A 19,133-nucleotide genomic window follows, 5' to 3' on the forward strand; every position below is an offset into this window, starting at 1 on the left:
TCATCGTACACGTGTGTGGGGGGAGAAAGGGTTGTTTAATTTGAAAGATCTGTAAATGTGTCATGATTGCAGCAGGGAACATGAATGTGGAAGCAGCAGTAGCTGTCAGGTATGTGTCTTCTTGAGCACATCAAATAATAGCACTGGTTTGCCATCTTATTTGTGATCCTCAATGACACTGCAATGGCAGTGAAGAGAGGGTACGGTAGAAAGAACCTGGGACACAGCACACAGTTATAGTCACAGTTATGGAGTTCTAGAAAATATGAATGAATTCAACAACTTATACATGCATGAAGGAAAAATAAGGAAAAAAGTATATTTGTAGGGGTAGATAACTGAAAGGAATCTGGGAATTTTTTGGACAAAAAACTGGTGATAACATGTTAGAGAACGCTAAGGAGGAACTAACCAAAGATGGGTGGCAATTTGCAGCCCGCCATTCTGCAGAGAACTTAATGTCATGTAGTGCTGCAACCAGTCTCCACTGACTTTTCTGTCATTCTGCATTAAAGAAATATCCATAGGAAATGGATATATCCATATCCATATCATACCTGCTCTGAAGTCCTTACTATCTATTTTAAGGTGTAACAGTGAATAGATCAAACACAGAAAGAGAAACTGAAGGAAAGGAACATGACAATACAAAGCAAATTCTATTTAATAATTCTTTTTTAACGCTATTACCATATAAACTTCCCTTGAACTAAAATGTGTTGCAAAGCTGACTAAAACTGTGTGGGAAACATTTGGCTGTCTTGTGAAAGTTAGAAAACTCAAATGTTTTCACATTTCACATTTGGCATGAAAATCCTTTAAGTGTTTATTTATTTGTTTTTGATGAAAGAAGAAAGGGAAGCTCACACAGAACAGCTGCTGAGCTCAGGCAAAGACTGGAAGTTGCAAGTTCATGTCTCTGCTAAAATTAATGTTTGTTTATACAAAGTATAAACAGGGAAATACAGGGAATATTCCAATTGAGTGTCAGCCAGTAGTTTGGTGGTTAAGATTTTACCTCTGATGTGAAAGACAGGAGATCAAAACTCTCACTGAATCAGGAAAAAGAGACTTGAATCTGACCCACCCAACACCAGTAGGCTCTTTGCTATAGCCACCGGAACACTGTTTATTCATACAGTCTCACCCTCCTCCCTCAGAAGAAACTTCATTTTTGCTAAAACCTTTCTGCCAAAAGTAGCATATATTTTACAGTGAAGAGTGCTGGTTTCAAAACATTGACCTTTTCAAGTGAAGACCCATTCTGTTAAAACCTTACTGAATAATTTTAGGGCTGTATCACTAACTTGTAAGAAATGAGTTGTTTGTTGCAGCTTAACAGGTTTTATTATTTTCTTTTTCAGGAAGAAAATCTAGACAGAAACTATAAAAAGAAGTTAAGGTGGAAAAGTCAATCTAAACTGGGTAATGCCTTAATACCCTAGAAATTCAAATTCCAAAAAGCAATGCAAATTCCAAAGTTTTAGTCACTATATTATAAAGCCACTATATTATAAAAAACCAAAAAACTTCCCTGCTGAAATTTTGTACACTTTTAAAACTGTCCATAAAATTGTTACTTACACCAGGCTTTGCATTTACTTAATGCAAAATCACCCATACATCTTGGCAGTGCATTTGCAATGTTGTCTGCTTGCTCTTTTAAAAGTAAATAGGGTAGAATAAAATAAGATATTATGGATTTATCATGATTCCACCAGAAAGTGCTCTCATTTGGACAATGGACAGGAAAGAAAAATAGAAAACATGTGACACTAACATTATCTTGGGTTGTTTGCCATTGATTTTTCTAGCATAAGTTAATAAAAATTATTAACTTGATTTAAAAAATAGATGAAATTAATATTCTTGCCTTGAATTTCTTTCAAAAAGCTTATTTTAGTGATATAATCCTGTTGTGAATCTTGAAAACATTGCAGCAATGTGCTTACACACATATGTATGTGTGTATAATGCTTCCTTCACCAAAAAGATCTCAAAGAGGTTTATAATGAATCTGTAATTAGAATATATCATTTCTCCATTGAAATGTGGCTACCTGTTGGGTGGAGAATGACATCCACTTGTAACTTCATCTTGAAAATCATTTAAATACACATTTACATACACAACTACTTCCTTTAAGCCTGTGGGACTGCCCATATGCTTAATACTGAAAACAATCTATTTTACATGATCTGAGAGTTAACATCATCATATACAGCAGCTGAATTCAGACAGTTCACCTCATATCACAAAACAAGAGTGAGGAAATCTGGTCAATAACCTAGAATAAAATCTTTCAAACAGAAGCACAGGAAATCTGGTGTTTAATATACAGCAGACAGAATTTGTATTTTGAGGGGTTTATCTAAGGGGAAAGTCCCAACAGCCTGAAACTTGATCACCCTGGAAGGAGGAAAGACTGCATTGCCTGTTCAGACTAGAGCACTTAAAATCTCCAAATACTAATCCTTTTATAACGGTATGTTAATGTGCTTCCTTATTCTATCTAGGAGCATTCTGTAAAGAAACCCCTAAGAATTGTGAGGTAAGGTGTTTGGAAAAGTCAGCCCTCAAGAAGGGATCCAGATTGACTGTAGTAGAGGAATATTATCACTTGGACTAGATGATCGTTGCAGGTCCCTTCCAACTGAAATTATTCCTTATCCTCCCCTCCCCTCCCCTCCCCTCCCTCCCCTCCCCTCCCCTCCCCTCCCCTCCCCTTCCCTTCCCTTCCCTTCCCTTCCCTTCCCTTCCCTTCCCTTCCCTTCCCTTCCCTTCCCTTCCCTTCCCTTCCCTTCCCTTCCCTTCCCTTCCCTTCCCTTCCCTTCCCTTCCCTTCCCTTCCCTTCCCTTCCCTTCCCTTCCCTTCCCTTCCCTTCCCTTCCCTTCCCTTCCCTTCCCTTCCCTCCCCTCCCCTCCCCTCTCCTCTCTTTTTTTCTGATTTCCCAATGAAGAACCACACCAGTGGTTCCCACTGCACCACCACAGTGCAGTGGTGTCCTAGTTTTGGCTGGGACAGAGTTAATTTTCTTCCTTTCAGCTGATACAGTGCTGTGTTTTGGATTTAGTGTGAGAATAATGTTGAAATATTGCTCTGTCCCAGTGGAAGCTGGGAGGAAAGAACATCTACAAAAGTGTTTTTCTTCTTCGGGCTTTAATCTCTTTTTAGACAGTAAAGTAACAGCACCCTTCCCTGAAAAGCTTTGAAAAGTATAAATACCCCCAAGTTTCTGCCAGAAAGTAGTGTATATTGTAAGTGCGTACTCCTATGGGGCTTCCAGCCTGGTTTGAGAAAGTACAATCCAGGGAGTTCACTCTGGACCCAGGAAAGTTTGGTCATCCCTCTGGTCTCTGCCAGAATCTTTGCTCTGCAAGCGTGCTTAATCATTTCACTCCGTCTTGTTTTTCTCTACCATTTTCTGTCCTGCCTAATTAGATTACAAACTCTGTTTGTCTCATATGTTTTGTAAAATATCTGGCATAAAGGGCCACTTATCTCAATTGACCCACTAAGTGCTGCCATAATGCAAATAATACCGATCCATCCTGGCGTGACAGTTTTTCACCTTAATGTCACACCAGAGGCTGATGCTATGTGGTGCACTTTAATTTAGTGCTGAGGAGAAACAAACACAGGTACGAAAATGGGAATCTAAGGGGGAATAGGAGGAAATGGGACTGAGCAGTGGATGAAAAGTACTGGAAAATAAATTAAACTTCTGCTAAAACCAACTGGAGACTCCAGATCTGGAAAGCGCTAGTTGCTTTGCTTAGCAACCATTTACACACCCTTCTGTGGCATTTGCCCACACACGCAGGAATATTATGGATCTGAGGGTGAGCAAAAGAACTTTTCAGCCCAAGGGATGCATGAGCTGTAATCTCACCTTTTGTCTGCTGACAAATACGCATGTGTTTTTCACAGCTTCTGTTAATGATCCATCTTTGCAGACTTTCTCTAGAGTGGGATTTAAGGGAGATGGTAGTTACTATATACGAAGATTCACTTGGCTCACTGCTTTTCCTATGCGCTAAGTTTCTCTATTTAAATCGTAAGATTCCCATTACCGTCTCTTCAGTTACGAGTCATTCCTATGCACCCAATTTCCAGTAGCAGAGACTGAATTCTGCCTTGTGAAAGAGTGGACATTTTTCACTCCCCACTTGCAAGAGCATCTCCAAGCACTGAACTATTCAGCTCACAATACCAAGAATCCTGATAGTCTGTGTTCTACTGGTGTCTCATACAACCAGCCAAGGTTTTCTTCTAAGTAATGGGACATATAAAAGGTAACAGCCTGGTCCTCCTCCAAACATCCTGTTCAGCTAAATGGAGTAAGTCCTGGCTGTGGCTGTAAAGCTATTTCCTACAAGGACTGGTATGAAAGACTAAAAACAAACAAAAACTGCTGAGCCATTTGAAAATACAGTGCAATGTTGGACAGGTTCCTGAAATAGTTCTGAGTGAACTAGTAATATCAAAAGCAGTATGGCCCTGCCACCGCAGTTTTTCTCTGCAGGATGAATTATCCAGGGCACTCTGCCTCACTAATGCAGTTGTATTGATTTTGAGACCTTGCTAGCTTGGGTATCCTTACGCAGCACAATGCTGCGTATATGTATTCTTAGGGCTCATTCTCAAGAGAGACAATTAAGGTGTCACTGAGTCGTAATTGTCTCCATAGATGGTATGTTCCTCAAAGACCTGGCCCTTAGAAAAACAAAACATATCGCTTATTTCCAAGCCTCCACAAAGAGGTTTGCATTACTGTATACAGAATTTAGTTATAACACCACTTATTTTTAGAAGCAGCTAGGAAGGTATGTCGATGATTTAGAGAAATTAATTCTACCTGGGCTAAAGGAAACAGATCTGAGCAACAACTGTTGGGTGGTGAACACCTGTGGGAGGACACTGAAGCACGCCAGTCAGGGAGTTTTTCGGGGAAGGACGCGAAGCCCACGCCAGAGACAGCGAGGAGCCGACCTGTGCTTCCGGTAAGATGCTGAGAAAACCCACATCAGCACTGTCCATGGGGGAGCGGTTACTGAGGGCTGGTTCTTGCCAGCTCCTCATACCTGGTAGCAGATGGAGCTCACGAGTGTCATTTTCAGGTTAACTTCATCTGGGGAAAAATGAATAAGGTAAGACGGAGACCTCAGAAGCCCCAGGTCTGCCCCGCAGCGTGGACCAGCCGGCGACCGGGGGTGACAACCGGGCACTTCCCTCAGGGGAGGGCTCCCGGCCCCACCCAAGGCGGCACCGCCCGGCCCGGCCCACCCCTCCCCTCACCCGGGGCCTTCCCCGAGGCGCCCGCCGCTTCCTCCGGGCACCGCGCACCTTCCCACAGCCGCTCGCACCGGGGGGGAGGGTTGGCGGCCGCCGCCCGTCGCCCTCAGCCGCCCGGACCCTCCGCCCCGCCCTCGTCAACGGCCGGTCTCGCGCCCCGCCCCGCGCGCCGCGGGGGAGGAGGCGGGGCCGCGCGCGAGGGCCCGGATGGAAGCGGCGCGGCGCGAGGCGGCGTGACCCCTCCCTGCCCGGAAGTGGCTGTGGCGGCGGCAGGAGCGGCGGCAGCGGGGCCGTACGGGAGCCGCGAGGTGCCGAGCGTGGGGAGGGGCGGCAGCGGGTCTACGGCGCGGGCAGCGATGTGGCTCCGCCACCGCCCGGCCTCGCCGCTTCCGCCTCCCGCCGGGCATCGGTGACCGTCACACCTTCCCCCGCCCCGGCAGTATGAGACCCGCCGCGCCGCCCAGCCAGCTCCGCGTTCCGGTACGTACCACCCCGGCCCGGGGGGGGGCGGGGGGTGGGGTGTGGGCGGCGGGGGGCGCGCTGCTGCCGGGCGGGGCGCGGGGCGGGCGGCCTTTGTTGTGCTCTCCGCTGCCCATCGCCTGCGCCAGCGGGGCGCGGCGGGCCCGGGGCCCCCCGCCCGGGGCAGCGGCCTGCGGGGCCCTTCTCCGGGGAGGCGGCGGCGAACCGCGGTGCTGCCGGCAGGGCCGCGCCCGCCCGGCGCGTCGCCTTTGCTCCGGCGGAGCCGGCGCTGGCCCGGCGCGCACCGCCCGGCCGGGGGTGTTCCCCGTATGTAATCCCTACGGGGGGCGGGCGCGCTCGGTGGCGGCGCAGGCCCTGGCGGGAGTGCTGTCAGCCGCGCGGCCGCGGAGCGCCTTCGTGCGAGGCAGCCTTGAACATTTTTATTTTCCGCCTGTGCTCGTTGTTACCCGAAACTGCGAGGTGACAGTTTGTTCCGGGAGTTCTCCTCTTGGAAGGCAAAAAAAAAAAAAAAAAAAAGGGTTTTTGGCTGCCTTCTTTAGGCCGTGGCAAACTTTTTGGGGACGCTGTGGCAGCAAGTGAATAATGTTGAAAAGCTGATGGTTGGTTCATCCGTGCTGCGTGCACCATTTTATACGTGGTCAGGAAGTGGAGTTGACTAACACCGGTTTTCACCTGATGATGTCACTACTGAAATTCACCGGAGTCCGGTGAAATTTGCGTCACACGAAGGCTGTTCGAGAGCAGAAGTGGTTGAGGAGGAGCGTGAAGAATGGAAAAAAGCAAACCAAGGAAAACAGCATGAGAGCTGTTGATGGGTTCACCATGTTTTATCTTAAAACGTAGCTTTGCTTTGTGAAGATATTCTTAACTTGTTGTCTAAAATGGTGTTAAGAGTTATAAAAATAGTAGTTGAACAAAAAGGATTGTTTCTAACCTCCTGTCAGGAAGAACAAGCTGTGAGAGTCAAGCTGGGTCGTTCCTTATTCTTATCAGTTCTGCAGAATGCATTATTTTGATAGCTATCCCATATGGTTAGAGGAATTTGTACCACAGTGGTGCTGAAGCTGAGCCATTTGTATGACTGCCAACGCATTTTGTTTAACTGTTAAAAAGTTTTCTTCCTTTTTTTGTTTTTACTAAAAAAATCTATTGTTTCTGGAAGTAAAAATCCATTCTTAGAGGGACACTTAGCAGTCACTGTCACTTCTAAAAGTGTTTTACCTGGCTTTTCTATCCTGGCCTTCTGGGATGTGTGACTAGGACAAACATAAATGTTTGTGAAGGATCTCCAGTGTGTGTCGACTGCACAGTATTTCCCCCCTGCTCTGTCAATGGGTATTTGCTTGGGAAAGGGAAAATAATTTTTAAACAATATGCCCTTTGTCTATAAAGCTGCAAACATGGTAGGGTTTGGTACATCACCATAAACTACTTTTAACTCTCTTCTGGAAACCTGAGATTTTAAATATCCAGAAATACGCTTGGTGTTATATTGCTTTGAAACAGCTTTCTGCCAAACTTTTAACTTTGGTACTTTGCGGTCTGCTTCTAAACTGTCAGTGAAAATACAGAATTTCATTCTGAACTTGCATAGGCTTTGTGAGCTACCTGTTGCTGTTAAAAACTTGTATATGCTATAGACAAATATAAAATGAATTTGAAAAGCCACCAAGTTTTTTCTGGCCCACTGATTTCAACTATCAGTGCACACTGCTTACAGTTCTTGGATGTTCAGTTGAAATCCCGTATTATAAAACTACCTTTTTCTTTTTTTCTATATGTTATGTTTATCTGTTAATTTTTATGTGTTTGAAAGCACCTAAACATAAATATACAGGAGAGATAATGAAACCAGTTGTCATTAACAGTCTAAGCTGAAGTGGAAAAGAAATAGCTGAGGGCAGTAATAGGTGGTGTAGTTACGACTTGTGTGTAGATCTTGTTGTCTTCTCTTTTTATTCATTCTTCCTTGGTTTTCTGTCTGCATTTGTTGTTTTCCCACTCTTTCATATACAGTCTCTTCACATCTCTACCTTATCTGTTCAGTTTTTTCTCTTTATATCTTATGCCCTGTAGAAATGATGGTAGTTAGATATTTGTCCTGTTAATTTGTTTTTAGGTTCTGGGGTATGCTCAGAAGCAGGCTTCTGTGTGTCTTGCATTACAAAACTACCCCATCTCATTTTGGTTTGGGTTTTTTGTGTTGTTTTTTTCCCCCCCTGTTGATGACAAGTGGATGTTTGTGGTATTTTTTTTCTGGCAGTTTTTTGTGGCAGGCTTATATGCCCCTTACAGGCATTTCTGTCTCTTTGTAAAAAGCAGTCTGCAACATGCTTCCCTTTCTGCTTCCAGAGTATTTAGCAAAATGTGGTTAAGTGTAAGGAAACCTCAATGAGATTGTTACACTCATTAAAAGCAGTAACCTGATACCTGTAATCGTGAATTCCTGTGATCTTTAAAATATGGTGCCCTGGATCAAAACACGAAGACTCTGAAAAGTGTCAGTGTTGTTCCCTTCTCACTTTTTTATTTTACATCTTCCCTCACTAACGATGTTAAAGCATTTTGCCTTCTTAAGAGTCACAGTGTTTCCTTAACCATCTCCATCAAATCACCTAATATGCCACACAGTCCAACTAATGATAGGGCAGGAAAATTATGTACTTGAGGATATATTAACTTGTTTGAATTACATAGTTTCAGAAGTCTATTAGCATAGTGAAGTTGGAGGGACACCCAGCCCTCCCCTGACTCCACAGAGGTCATCAGGCTGAGGAGGAAGAGCAGTTGGGTAGGCAAACAGGCTCTGTGTTTTGTCACGTCCTGGGCCCTGCATTTTTAGGACAAAATAGAAGGCCCTTGCCTCAGTCGTTGTCTAATGCCGGCTCCATCACATCAGAGATGTGCTCCTCAAGAGGTTTTCATACCTTGGCTCTTGCTTCCCTTTCCTCTCTCTGCAAAATGCGTGCATATTCACAAGAGACTTCTTCCTTGCTTTGATTTCTTGAGAAGCTTCCAGTTAATGTCCTTATGGCCCTTTGTTTCTATGTCTTCTTGTCCCACCCATATCAAAAGGACTTCTATTGAAACTGTCCCTTCAAATGGAAATAAGAAATCTCTCCTTTCAGTTTGTGCTCAGTGCTTAGGGGGGAATTGTTGCGACTGGGTGAGGGCTGGAGATATTTTCATAGTGTCATTTAGGTGTTGTAGTAGTTGTTACTGAGAGGAGATGGTCACTTGCCCTAGTTTGGTGGGTTTCTTAACTAGCGTGTATACTATGTTATAGATTGTGTATTGTTTTACATAAATGTTTTTGTTTTTTTGGTAATGTTTTAGCTGTTCCAGAATTTTGGCAGGAGTATATGTTCAGTATTGGAGCAAGCTTAAAGAGAAAAAAAACCTCAACTCTCTTGATTGCATTTTACCCAAGTTGAATAGCTTTCCAGTGTGGTTTTTGGTAACCTGGTTTAAAATTATTCTTTGTCAGCTATAAAGGGTTTTTTTTTTACGTTCTTTACAAGGAATCACTTTGCAAGCAAGCATGTATCTGTCAACGTTGTTGTGATCAGTGTTTGCATATAGCATGTAGGAAATGTAGTGGAAAGTGAGATACTCTTTCAGCTGATTCAGAAACTCATTGGCATGGAATAATGTAGAGAGCTCACAGGTACAAATTCCCCGAATGAGGTTACTTATCCTTGATACTGCCTGGTATCTCCCATAAGCCATTTATCATTTGATTATTTTTTTTTTTTTTGTGAAAAACATTACACTTGCCACTTTGGTTACTTGTCTTTTTCTTTCTGTGGAAATCATCAAAAATAGGTGACATAAACCAAATGTGGTATGTTATTTCCAGAATTTGATGGTTGCTTTAGTGTGAAAAGCTAGTTTCTTTTCCATGCTGCTGCTTCAGGGATTAAAGATGGACTGTGATTTCAAAGTGAACTTCATGTAAAGTTGAATGCTAGGTGAATGGGGAGAATTTCTGTGTTGAGCTCTCATCTCTATAAAAGAGGCTGCTGTAGGCATTCATAGCCTTTTTTTTTAAGCATTAGCAATGTCTAGTGTGCTCTCCCTTGATTTCATTGCTAAATATATGGAATGAAGCTGGTGGGTTTTGTGAGCACTTGCAAGATGGTAATTTACTACTTGTGTGTCTGTGAAGGTTTTCTTGAGACAATTTTTTGAATTAAACTTCAGATCTCAGCTCACTTAGCTGGTAAGCATTATTGGAAGCTCTAGTTTGACTGTACTCTTGCTGTAGGATTGCTCTGAAATAGACAGCTGCTTAGCCTTTAATTAGTGGTACTTTATCAATTGAGTGGTAAACAGTCTGTGCCAGTTCCATCCACCTTAGTTTGTGTGACATTTGCTCTTTGCACAATATTGTGACTTGACTCCTTAAGTAGTTCAAAGGTGAATTATCACTTGATGTGTAATTTGACTGGCAGCTTTATAGAAAGAAAAAGTAATTGTGTGCCAGGGAGACTGCAACCGAGTAGCTCTTGGCGTAGGCAGTGCTGCTGCTCATGGAGTAAATGTCTCCAGCAGTTGGGAAACTTCCAAAGTTCATGGGGTGGGAACCTCTTATTGTTGTACCTGCCTCTGTTGTGCAGTGGAGAGGATCACTGGGTGAAACTTGGGAGCCAAGATTTCTCTTGGCCTCCTTCCTGGTTGTTCCTTTAATGTTTATCCCCTCCCAAGAGCTCACTTACCAGTTGGTCAGGTCACTTGCAAAATCAGTTCATAAGTAGAGTTACGAATGGAGATGAAGGGAATGGGGGGGGGAGTGATGACTTGCACTTGATTTCTTTCAAATGGCTTGTTTCCTTGTGTATTAAATGTTTGGAAAACTAGACTTGGGTGTTTCTAAAAGGGTTTGGAGTTGGTTGCATCAGCTGTTGCTTCCTGAACAACCGAAATGACGTGTAGGTGCAGAACTCGTTCTGGCCTGAGGAATAGCTGGTATAACTTTCTCCTCTGGTGTCATACTTTATAGTTCTCTGTTCCATGTTGACTTTTTCTTTGGAAAACTACTTTTCCCAAAAGTTTTAATTTTCCTGGCTTTTTTTATTCATATTCAGTTTCTAATTGACGGACCTGTTTTCTCCATCAGCATGGTCTGTAGCCTGTGAAGGACAGCCGTTTTCAATATATGGAGTTGAAGTGAAAAAATCACTGGTGTAAGTTGAAATAAAACCTAAATACAAGTCACTTGTTGTTTTGAGCGCTTAATGTATTAATCTAATGATTCAGATTAATTAGCTAATAATTTCTTAAAGTTCTTTAGAGGAGGTACTTGTTTACTGTCTGCAGCATTTAACACAATAGGGCTATGAATTACTTAATCCGTAGACATTACCTCAGCAACAAAACAGCACTCTTTGGTGGCAATTTTTCTTAAACAGATGGATTCCTTGTTAACTGAGTTTAATTTCAGAGTCACTTGTTTGTTCGTAATTGCAACTCTTGGAGGTAAAATCAGAACAGTTTTGTAATGAAATTAGATAACAAGTTCTTAATATAGTTTGCTTCAGCTTCTGGGATGGAGCAATGTATCATGAAAATATTAAACTTTAACTCCTTTTTATGAGCATCATATATACCAGTGGTCACACTGATATTTACATATCAAGGATATTTACATATCCTCTTGTAACAGAGGACAAAATACATCATTTCAACTAATATGTTGTCTGTGGTGTGTGAGAAGTTAATTGCAGCAATTATTTGCATGTATCTGGATTTGTACCTATTTTTAGGTGTTTTTCACTCTTTCGGAAAGTTCTGCTTACAGTCTGTATGAACTCATTTAAAGACTTGAGTCATACTACTTCAGTTCTGGAAATGTTACACTACAAACCAAATTGTCTGAAATATCTAGTTTCTTTGGGTAACTGTAGGTTAATATAATACACTGCTGTACTGGCTGTCGAAGTTGGTGCAATCTTGCCCTCAGGTCTGGTACTCCTTTTGGCATATGGTGGTTTTGGAGAAGTAGAATGTATGAAATCTAATTTTGATGGCTTTTTGATCTCCCTGCAGAATATGTCAAGGTAGATTTTGCTTGTTACTTATGTGCGTATAGCAAAAAAACTTTTTAAATTCAAAATGGCAGCAGAATAATATTTGTGTTGCAATGGGCGATATAATTTATAAGAAACTGAAACTTCTTATACTGAAGAATTTTGCATATGTTTTTGCATGTTTTGCAGAATACGCTGGGCAGGTGGTTAATCTGAGGAAAAAAAATACAGTAAATACACCTGGAACACTTGAATTAATACTATTGCATCCCACCAAGAGGCTTCTGATTAGGGGAGTTCCTGTCTTGCTTATGGCAAAAGACAGCTTAACAATAATGTTCTACCAAAGTGTGCTTGTTCTTAGGGGAAAAAAAAAAAGATGGGAGAGGGGAAGAAAGCATAATATAAGTAGAAGTGGAAGAAAAGCTTACATAGGCAGTAGTGTGCTCAAAATCTGTATGTGGTAAACTTTGTATCCAGAGTTAGTTGCTATGATTAGTTTTGTTACTAAGATTATCAAGCAAAATCAACCTTTATTCTGTAGTCAGTAGTTTTGAATATCGTTTTACAGGCCAGGCATAGTTCTTATTAATTCAAATACCAGTTGCATTCGGAAATGTGCCATCCCCTCCAACAGTTGTGAGACTCCGGTCACTGAGTGGTGAGAGGGAAAATATATGGCAGTAGCATCATCAAATGTTAGTCTGGGTAACTAATAAATTATAGTGTCTAAGACTTCACAGAGTTTTTCAGTCACTTGTAAAGATGGGCTCATCACTTGGTGTTAGCTGACTTCTTGACTTCCTGATATTAAATTGCATTTTTTCCTTCTGTTTGTTTTTCTTTTTTGTGAAAGCAATTTTCTGCGGCGGCACCGCAGGCGTTGCACTGCATGACGTTTAACGTGGTGGCCTCCTCAGGATGATTCACACCAGGGTTACATCTTATGTGGATGGAGGCAAAAAGCAGCAGACTTGCGTCTGCTTTTGGTCTGCCTTATTTGACAGCACTGAAGATGTAACCAAATCTATTTACTTGCCATAGCCAGTGGAGGACTTGGCAAGCCCGACTGTGCTAGGGCATCAGCAAAGTGAGGAGGGATGTTTGGTTTATTCAAGCGTAGATGTCAGCGGGCAGCACAGTTTCTGGAGGCACAGCTTCTGGTCATAGGACCGGACCACTGGTTGCGGTAGTCGTTCACAGCGTAGTGGTTTGTGGAGCATGTTGCCAGCAAGAGAGTCTTGAAGGCAGCTGAAGCAGCTTGTGAAAAGAGGGTTTGGTCTGGTGGAACTTAATGCCTTTTATCAACCTTGTTGCTTTTGTCAAGCTGAAATCTGCTTAACTGGGCCCAGATTAGCCAGGCCACCCTGACAGCCCTACGCCAGCCTGTTTGTGTTGTTTGCCTTGCTGTTGTTTTTAAACTTCAGTAAAACAATCAACCTGTAGAAGAACAAACTGATGACATAAGGAGACTGTGCTGAGGAGGGGGGGTGGGGGAAGCGAGCAAACATCCTGTTCAACAGGGTGTGAGTAAGATTTTACACACTCACACCTTGGTAACTAGGGCTTTTAGCAAGACAGCATTTTACCTGTAGTTTTGAATATGGTCTTAGGCCTCAGTTCTAACCCTCAAAGAGGTTTCACAGGTTTTGTCAAGTGAGTAGGTGACATGTTAGCCTTTTGGAGAAAGACCTGTAGCGGGGGAGCCTGATGTGGAGTGAGCTGCACCATCCCCTTTCCTTCTCACCCCGTGTAAGCAGTCCGAGGTTGCAAATCAGAGTGGTGAGTTCTGCAGTCTCGACTGCGGGAGAAGCAATGGGGCTTGGTGTTGCAGAGCAAAAAGTGGTTATTACTGAGTAGTTTTTACTTGTGAGGCATTAAATGGTTCCGTGGAAATGGAAAGCTATAGAAATCTTCTCATGCTCAAACTAATTTTAAAGAAATAACCTTTGTGAGGAAAAAATGTGAATACTACTTCTGGTCTCAGGACTTACTCTTTCTAACCCATAACTTTAAAATTTATGGCTGCTGAGTGAGTTCAACTTTTCTGTCTAGAGAGATAAAAGATACTTTGAAAACTTTCTTGAGAAAGTAAGACTGCTGCAAGTGGGAAAAGTCATAGGAAACTGCAAAGGTTTGAATACTTTTGTTGTAGAAAAATGGACTTAAGCAGACAGTTTTAAAATTGTTCTTAAATCCAAAAATATAAGCAAAACAATTGATATGTGGATGATTTTGAAACAATAAAATAGGAGAGATTGTGTACTTGTGTTTGAACTTCAGAAACCAGACTCTGTTGGACTAAAGGTGGGAGCTGGACCCAATGATCCTTATGGATTCCTTCCAACTCGAGGTATTCTGAGATTCTATGAACTTTTAAGATTTTCTCTTTTCCCTCTGTGGTTGTGAACCTGTTTAGCTACAGTCCAAGACTGAGATGTCAAGTTTTGCTTGCTTTGATGGCTTTCATCAGGGCTTCACATAACTATGCTTTCAGAGATTCCAACTCCATATTGACCAAAGCAAGTGAGCATGCAGCTCTACCTCTTGACCTACCTGTCTTTCCTAGGATGTTGTCTAAGCAGTTGTTGTGGATGAAATTTAACCCAGTCCATTGAAATTAGTTTCATTTCATGACTATTTGGGTCAACTAGCATCAAATGCAGGTTGGGCCACTGGCAGAATTGAGTTTTGGGGTTTGGAAATAATGTGTAGGTTTTTCTCAGTTTCCTAGCTTCTAAGCATCAGGGTTTTTTTGCACAAAGTGTTAACTACTCTTTGTGACTGTTCTGGTATGAGGCATAGAACAGGCCTGAGATGAGCTGTAACTCTCACAAAATTTCAGTGAAGGTGCACCTGTGTGCACAAATGTGTCAACTGTTTGAAGTTATAGGTAACAAGGCAACAAATGAATGATTAGAACCCCCTCCTGATAACATCTGTGAGTATGAGCTTTTGGCTGCTGAAAGCCAAAATGTTGTACTGTTTCGGTGTGAACTTTCCAGGTGATAACAATCTGCAGAGGTGAATGAGGAGAGCAGTATGCTGCTGTTGCTCTGTACAACTTCTCTGCAGCAAATGAAAGCATCTGTTTGCAGAGAGTATAGTCCAGTGCTTTTCACAAATCTTAACGAGTTTAAAAAGAAAATCAAAATGAAACACCCTAAGCTAACTGAATCTGCTGGAGAAAGATACTTTTTTTGTTACAGTTGAAGTTAACTTTCTGTTGTCCAGTATGGGTATTTCTGTTTCACATGCAAAAATGAAATTCAATTTGGTGGTCTCTTGGTTGTGTGTAACTGAAGTATTTAGGGAAAAAAGTCTTCATTTAATACAGTTTCACATGTCAATGATTTGTTTGAGTAAGAATAATGGAGTGAAACTAAGGAGGGGAAAAGATCACTTTGGCTGTATACCAGGGAAAAAACCCAACAGCAAAAGATTATTTGAATAGAATAGCTTCCCAAGAGGAATTGTGGTGGAAATACCCATCTTCGGGGTCCCATAAAACTAGACTGGGCAATGAAATTGAAATATGCTGTAAGAAATAATCTTGCATTTCTTCTCCAGGGAAATACATATATGATTCGTGTAGCGAATGGTCTAGGTTATCTAATAAGGAGCGCAATGGTTTCTTATATTACAGAATGATAATGCAAGGCTAATGCTGAGGGATTTTTTTATTAATAAGATTGGCTGATGTAAACTAGACAGTTATGGTTCAAGCTGTGCTGGGCACTAGGTTTTCTCTCACCTGCAGTAAAATTCAATGTTGTTTTTCAAAGGCTTAAGATAGGAAAGAAAAAACCTGAGAACTACGTGTACTCAGTGTTACAGCTTTTACAACTAAAAGTATAATCTTGCTTAATTTTGACTGTTGACTTCAGTGTTATCAGTTATAGCTACAAACACCATCCTTATGAAGAGTTGGGCATTTGATATGTGCTGGGTTTTGCCTTGCTGGGGCTCTTCTGCTGGAGCCACCTTGAGGATGTGCTTTGAAATCCTGGAGTCTTAGTTGCAGCTATTTTAAGATGTCTCTGACCCCAGCAACCTGCCCTATCTCTGTTGGAATTTTACTGTCCCTGGAGCAGGGGTGACAGGGGATGTATACGTAGTTTCTCAGCTGTCATGGTCCAGTCCAGTGTAATAATTTTTTTTTCTCACTGGAGAACTGTGGAGAGGGTTATGAATTAGCTCGTGGTGTGGGTGCTGAAGTGTGTGTGTTTCTTCTGGCTGGGCGGTAGCTTCCAGTGGAGCCGGTGGATGGCGAGGGTGAGATGTTAAGCTTGAAGCAGGTAGGAGCAGCCAGAGTTTATGATTTAAGCCCCAAAGCTGGTTTACGTTTGTGTAAACTTGGTTGAATTGTGTGGTTCCAGAGCAAACATAAATAAGCATTTTTTAAATATGTTCTTAAAAAAACCCAACCCCTTCCTTTTGGCTATTGTAAACCTCTCGCTTCTTCAGTGTTAAGAGTCATGGGCTATGCACAGGGAAACCTTAACTGCCCTCAAAAGGAAACATTTTGTATGTTAGAAGTACTCCTAATAATGTGAAATGTAGTACATCCTCAACCTGTAGCTTTTCTAACTTAGTGAAGTGGATATATATGACTGCAATTGTTTAAGTATTAGTAATACTGCTCACTCAGATGTTGCAGTGATAGATAGGGATTGAATTCAATAAATACTGAACACGGTATTAAATTTTCTAGGTATATCTTGAGTCTGTTCTCTGAGAAGCAAATGATGATACTGAACAAATTGGAAAACTGTCTAAGCTTTATAGACCTTTCAAATGTCTGTCACTGTGTTGTGTATCATCCAGCAGAAAATTTAGTTTACTAGTTAGCTGTATAGGAAATATGCAGCAATTCTTTCAAAAAGATCAATTGTGAAGAGATGCAAATCCTGCTAATTATAAACAATCCCATCTTTTACAAAGTTCAGATTTTTTTTTCTACTACTAATGTCTTACGAATTTTTGTAAGCATAATTGACTTACAAGACAAACTCCTGAACAGAAGAAAACCCAGTAAATTTCTCTCTTTACCTTTCTCACCAAATCTCAGAGACTTAAAAAAAAAATATCCAGGTAATGTCTCTTGTGTGGATTTGAGCAGTGTTCAAGCCAGTTTAATCAGCCATGGGATTTTCATGCTACTGGGTAAGCAGGACCCAGATGCTGTGTGGCTGTTACACAAGTCCTTCTGTGACCAAGGAGAAAGGGGCTTTCTTGGCTTTTTAACAGTTTGGCCTTTGTAAGTTGATGCTACCTAGAACTGCACAAGTCAACCGGAGCATTGCTTCTGATGGGGAGAGTGCAAAAGTAACTTAGTCTTGGGCCTTAAAATGTCTTTCATTTCAGACTTAACAGTTTTGATCTGGTTTGCTTGTTTCCTTTGTCTTTAGCTTGTATTCTCACTAACCCAAGAACTGATAAGACAGTGAACCTTAAAGCAATTCAATATTATTCCCAAGAATTTACTTCCTCGGTAATTTGAAAAACAAAGCTGATTTCTTGAATAACAAGTAGTGATAGGTAGTATTATAATACTTATTCACTGGTGATCATTTAGTGAGAGAAAATGGAATCAGTATCACTGTAGCTAGAGCATGTTTATTTTGAATGAGTTTTTGGAAACTGATTTTGTTGAACGGAAGGCTTATTCACTTCAGATTTTTTAAAAACCCAAAGTTTGGCTGTACAATTAGACAAACTGTGGTTAGTTTCTGAATTATGTATTTACTAGGAATAAAAAGTTTGGAGGAACAGGGTGTTATTTGCCAGTTAACCTTCAGAAGGTGATCTTTTATTTCAGCCAGTCATGAAATATCAATACTTCCGAAGGAAAAAAAAAATTAATTCATAACAACTTTGCATTTCTTGGAATGTTCAGCCCTGTTCAGGAAAAGACTGTCACCATTCAAATGGAATATGCAATAGATGCATGTGGGATTTATTGGCATGGTCATGTATTAGGCTTTCTTTAGAGACTGCTAAAAGGCATTAATGTTGGTTGCTCTTAGTAAGTTACTCTCACTTTTACATTAGCTGTTAAATGCTTGAAGTAGTTTGTTGGATAGGTGTGTTTGATGTTTCAGGCAGGACAGGCTCCATAGCCTCTTTCTGGGGCATTGTGGAGACTCTGTGCTGTCCTGGTTTAGAAGTGCACCATGACATTACTGTTTAATGTTGCTTTGTTACTCAGTTTCTGGACAGGACTTGAGAATAAGCCCATGCTGTGCCTGCTTCACCCATGTTCAGTTATATCATGTGATGAGATGCTGGAAGTCCTGCGATGTGCCAAAATGTGGGCAGCCCGGGAGGGAAACAGTTTGATACTGGAGGCTCAAACCCTGTAAAGAAGGGATAACAGAGAGAAGAGGGTCAGCAGGGACTGATCATCTGGTTCACAACCCGCTTCTTGCTCTCGAAGGAGCAGGACAGTGTCACTGTTTTGCTTGGTGAACTGATCTGCAGGTTAGGTTCTGGCAGGCTGGATTTAACTTTCAGGCTGTGCTGGATACCCTGCAGAAGGCAGTTTATGTAGCCATTCCTGCCAGTAGTTTGTTCACTGTAATATGTTATTGAAATACAAAGATAAGACATTGCTATGGTCACTGGTGAACATGCACACCTACTTGTATGCACCTGTTACACTATTATTACTCTGAAATAACTACTAGGATATAGTTGTTTTACTGAGCTTCCACTCTTAGACAGGAGAGCTGGCAAAAGATCACGTTAACACTTAAGGCAATTCTTCAACTAGGTTTATGAAGTGTTTTGCGGGTTTATTATTGGGGGAGTAGAAAATTCCTCTTTGTGTGTTTATATGCATGTGGTACTCTCTTAATGAGCTAGTTGTTTTTTCAGTGAAAGAGTTGAGATGATTCCAACAGAAGATGTAAGAGACTGGGAATGTATTGTTGTCTAGATCTAGGAGGTTGAAAAGTAACTTTATATAGAATAATGTTGACAAATATTCAATTTCTGGGAAGGGAAACAAGATAACAGGTTTGATGAAATTCATGTTATATTGGTATATGAATTAGCTTTGAATCTTAAGATCTATGAAAAGTTATGAAAATAGAGAGGTGGTACAGCTTTTGGTGAAATTTAGCATAAATATGTTTTATGGAGTGTTGTGATTTGAGCCCAGAGGGCAACTGAGCACCACACAGTGGTTCACTCACCCCTTCCCCCATGGCACTGGGAGGGAGAGAAAATGAATCGAACAGCTCAGGAATGGAGATAAGGACAGAGAGGGGTGGCTCACCCATTAATCGTCACAGGTAAAAGACAGGCTCCTTAAGAGAAGAAAAA

The 19,133-nt window shown here is 41.7% G+C and overlaps 1 protein-coding gene and 1 long non-coding RNA gene across 5 annotated transcripts in view; one reads left to right on the forward strand and one right to left on the reverse strand.

Moving 5' to 3' along the window:
- Positions 1-5,415, reverse strand: part of LOC141945001 (uncharacterized) — a 110,757-nt gene extending 105,342 nt beyond the window's left edge. Inside the window, exons 1-3 of the long non-coding RNA XR_012629388.1 lie at positions 5,347-5,415; positions 5,085-5,131; positions 3,893-3,963 (exon numbers count right to left, since the gene is read on the reverse strand). This is a non-coding gene — a long non-coding RNA (uncharacterized LOC141945001). The remainder of the gene's footprint in view (positions 1-3,892; positions 3,964-5,084; positions 5,132-5,346) is intronic.
- A 105-nt stretch (positions 5,416-5,520) lies between these two features.
- The window catches only part of SPOPL (speckle type BTB/POZ protein like), a 39,610-nt gene continuing 25,997 nt past the window's right edge, over positions 5,521-19,133 (forward strand). For all 4 annotated transcript variants that reach the window (XR_012629529.1, XR_012629530.1, XM_074873775.1 and 1 more), the window contains exon 1: positions 5,521-5,775. The gene's annotated coding sequence lies outside the window, so the exon portion shown is untranslated. The remainder of the gene's footprint in view (positions 5,776-19,133) is intronic.

This window comes from Strix uralensis, chromosome 6 (genome assembly GCF_047716275.1).
Source record: "Strix uralensis isolate ZFMK-TIS-50842 chromosome 6, bStrUra1, whole genome shotgun sequence".
Classification (NCBI taxonomy): Eukaryota; Metazoa; Chordata; class Aves; order Strigiformes; family Strigidae; genus Strix; species Strix uralensis.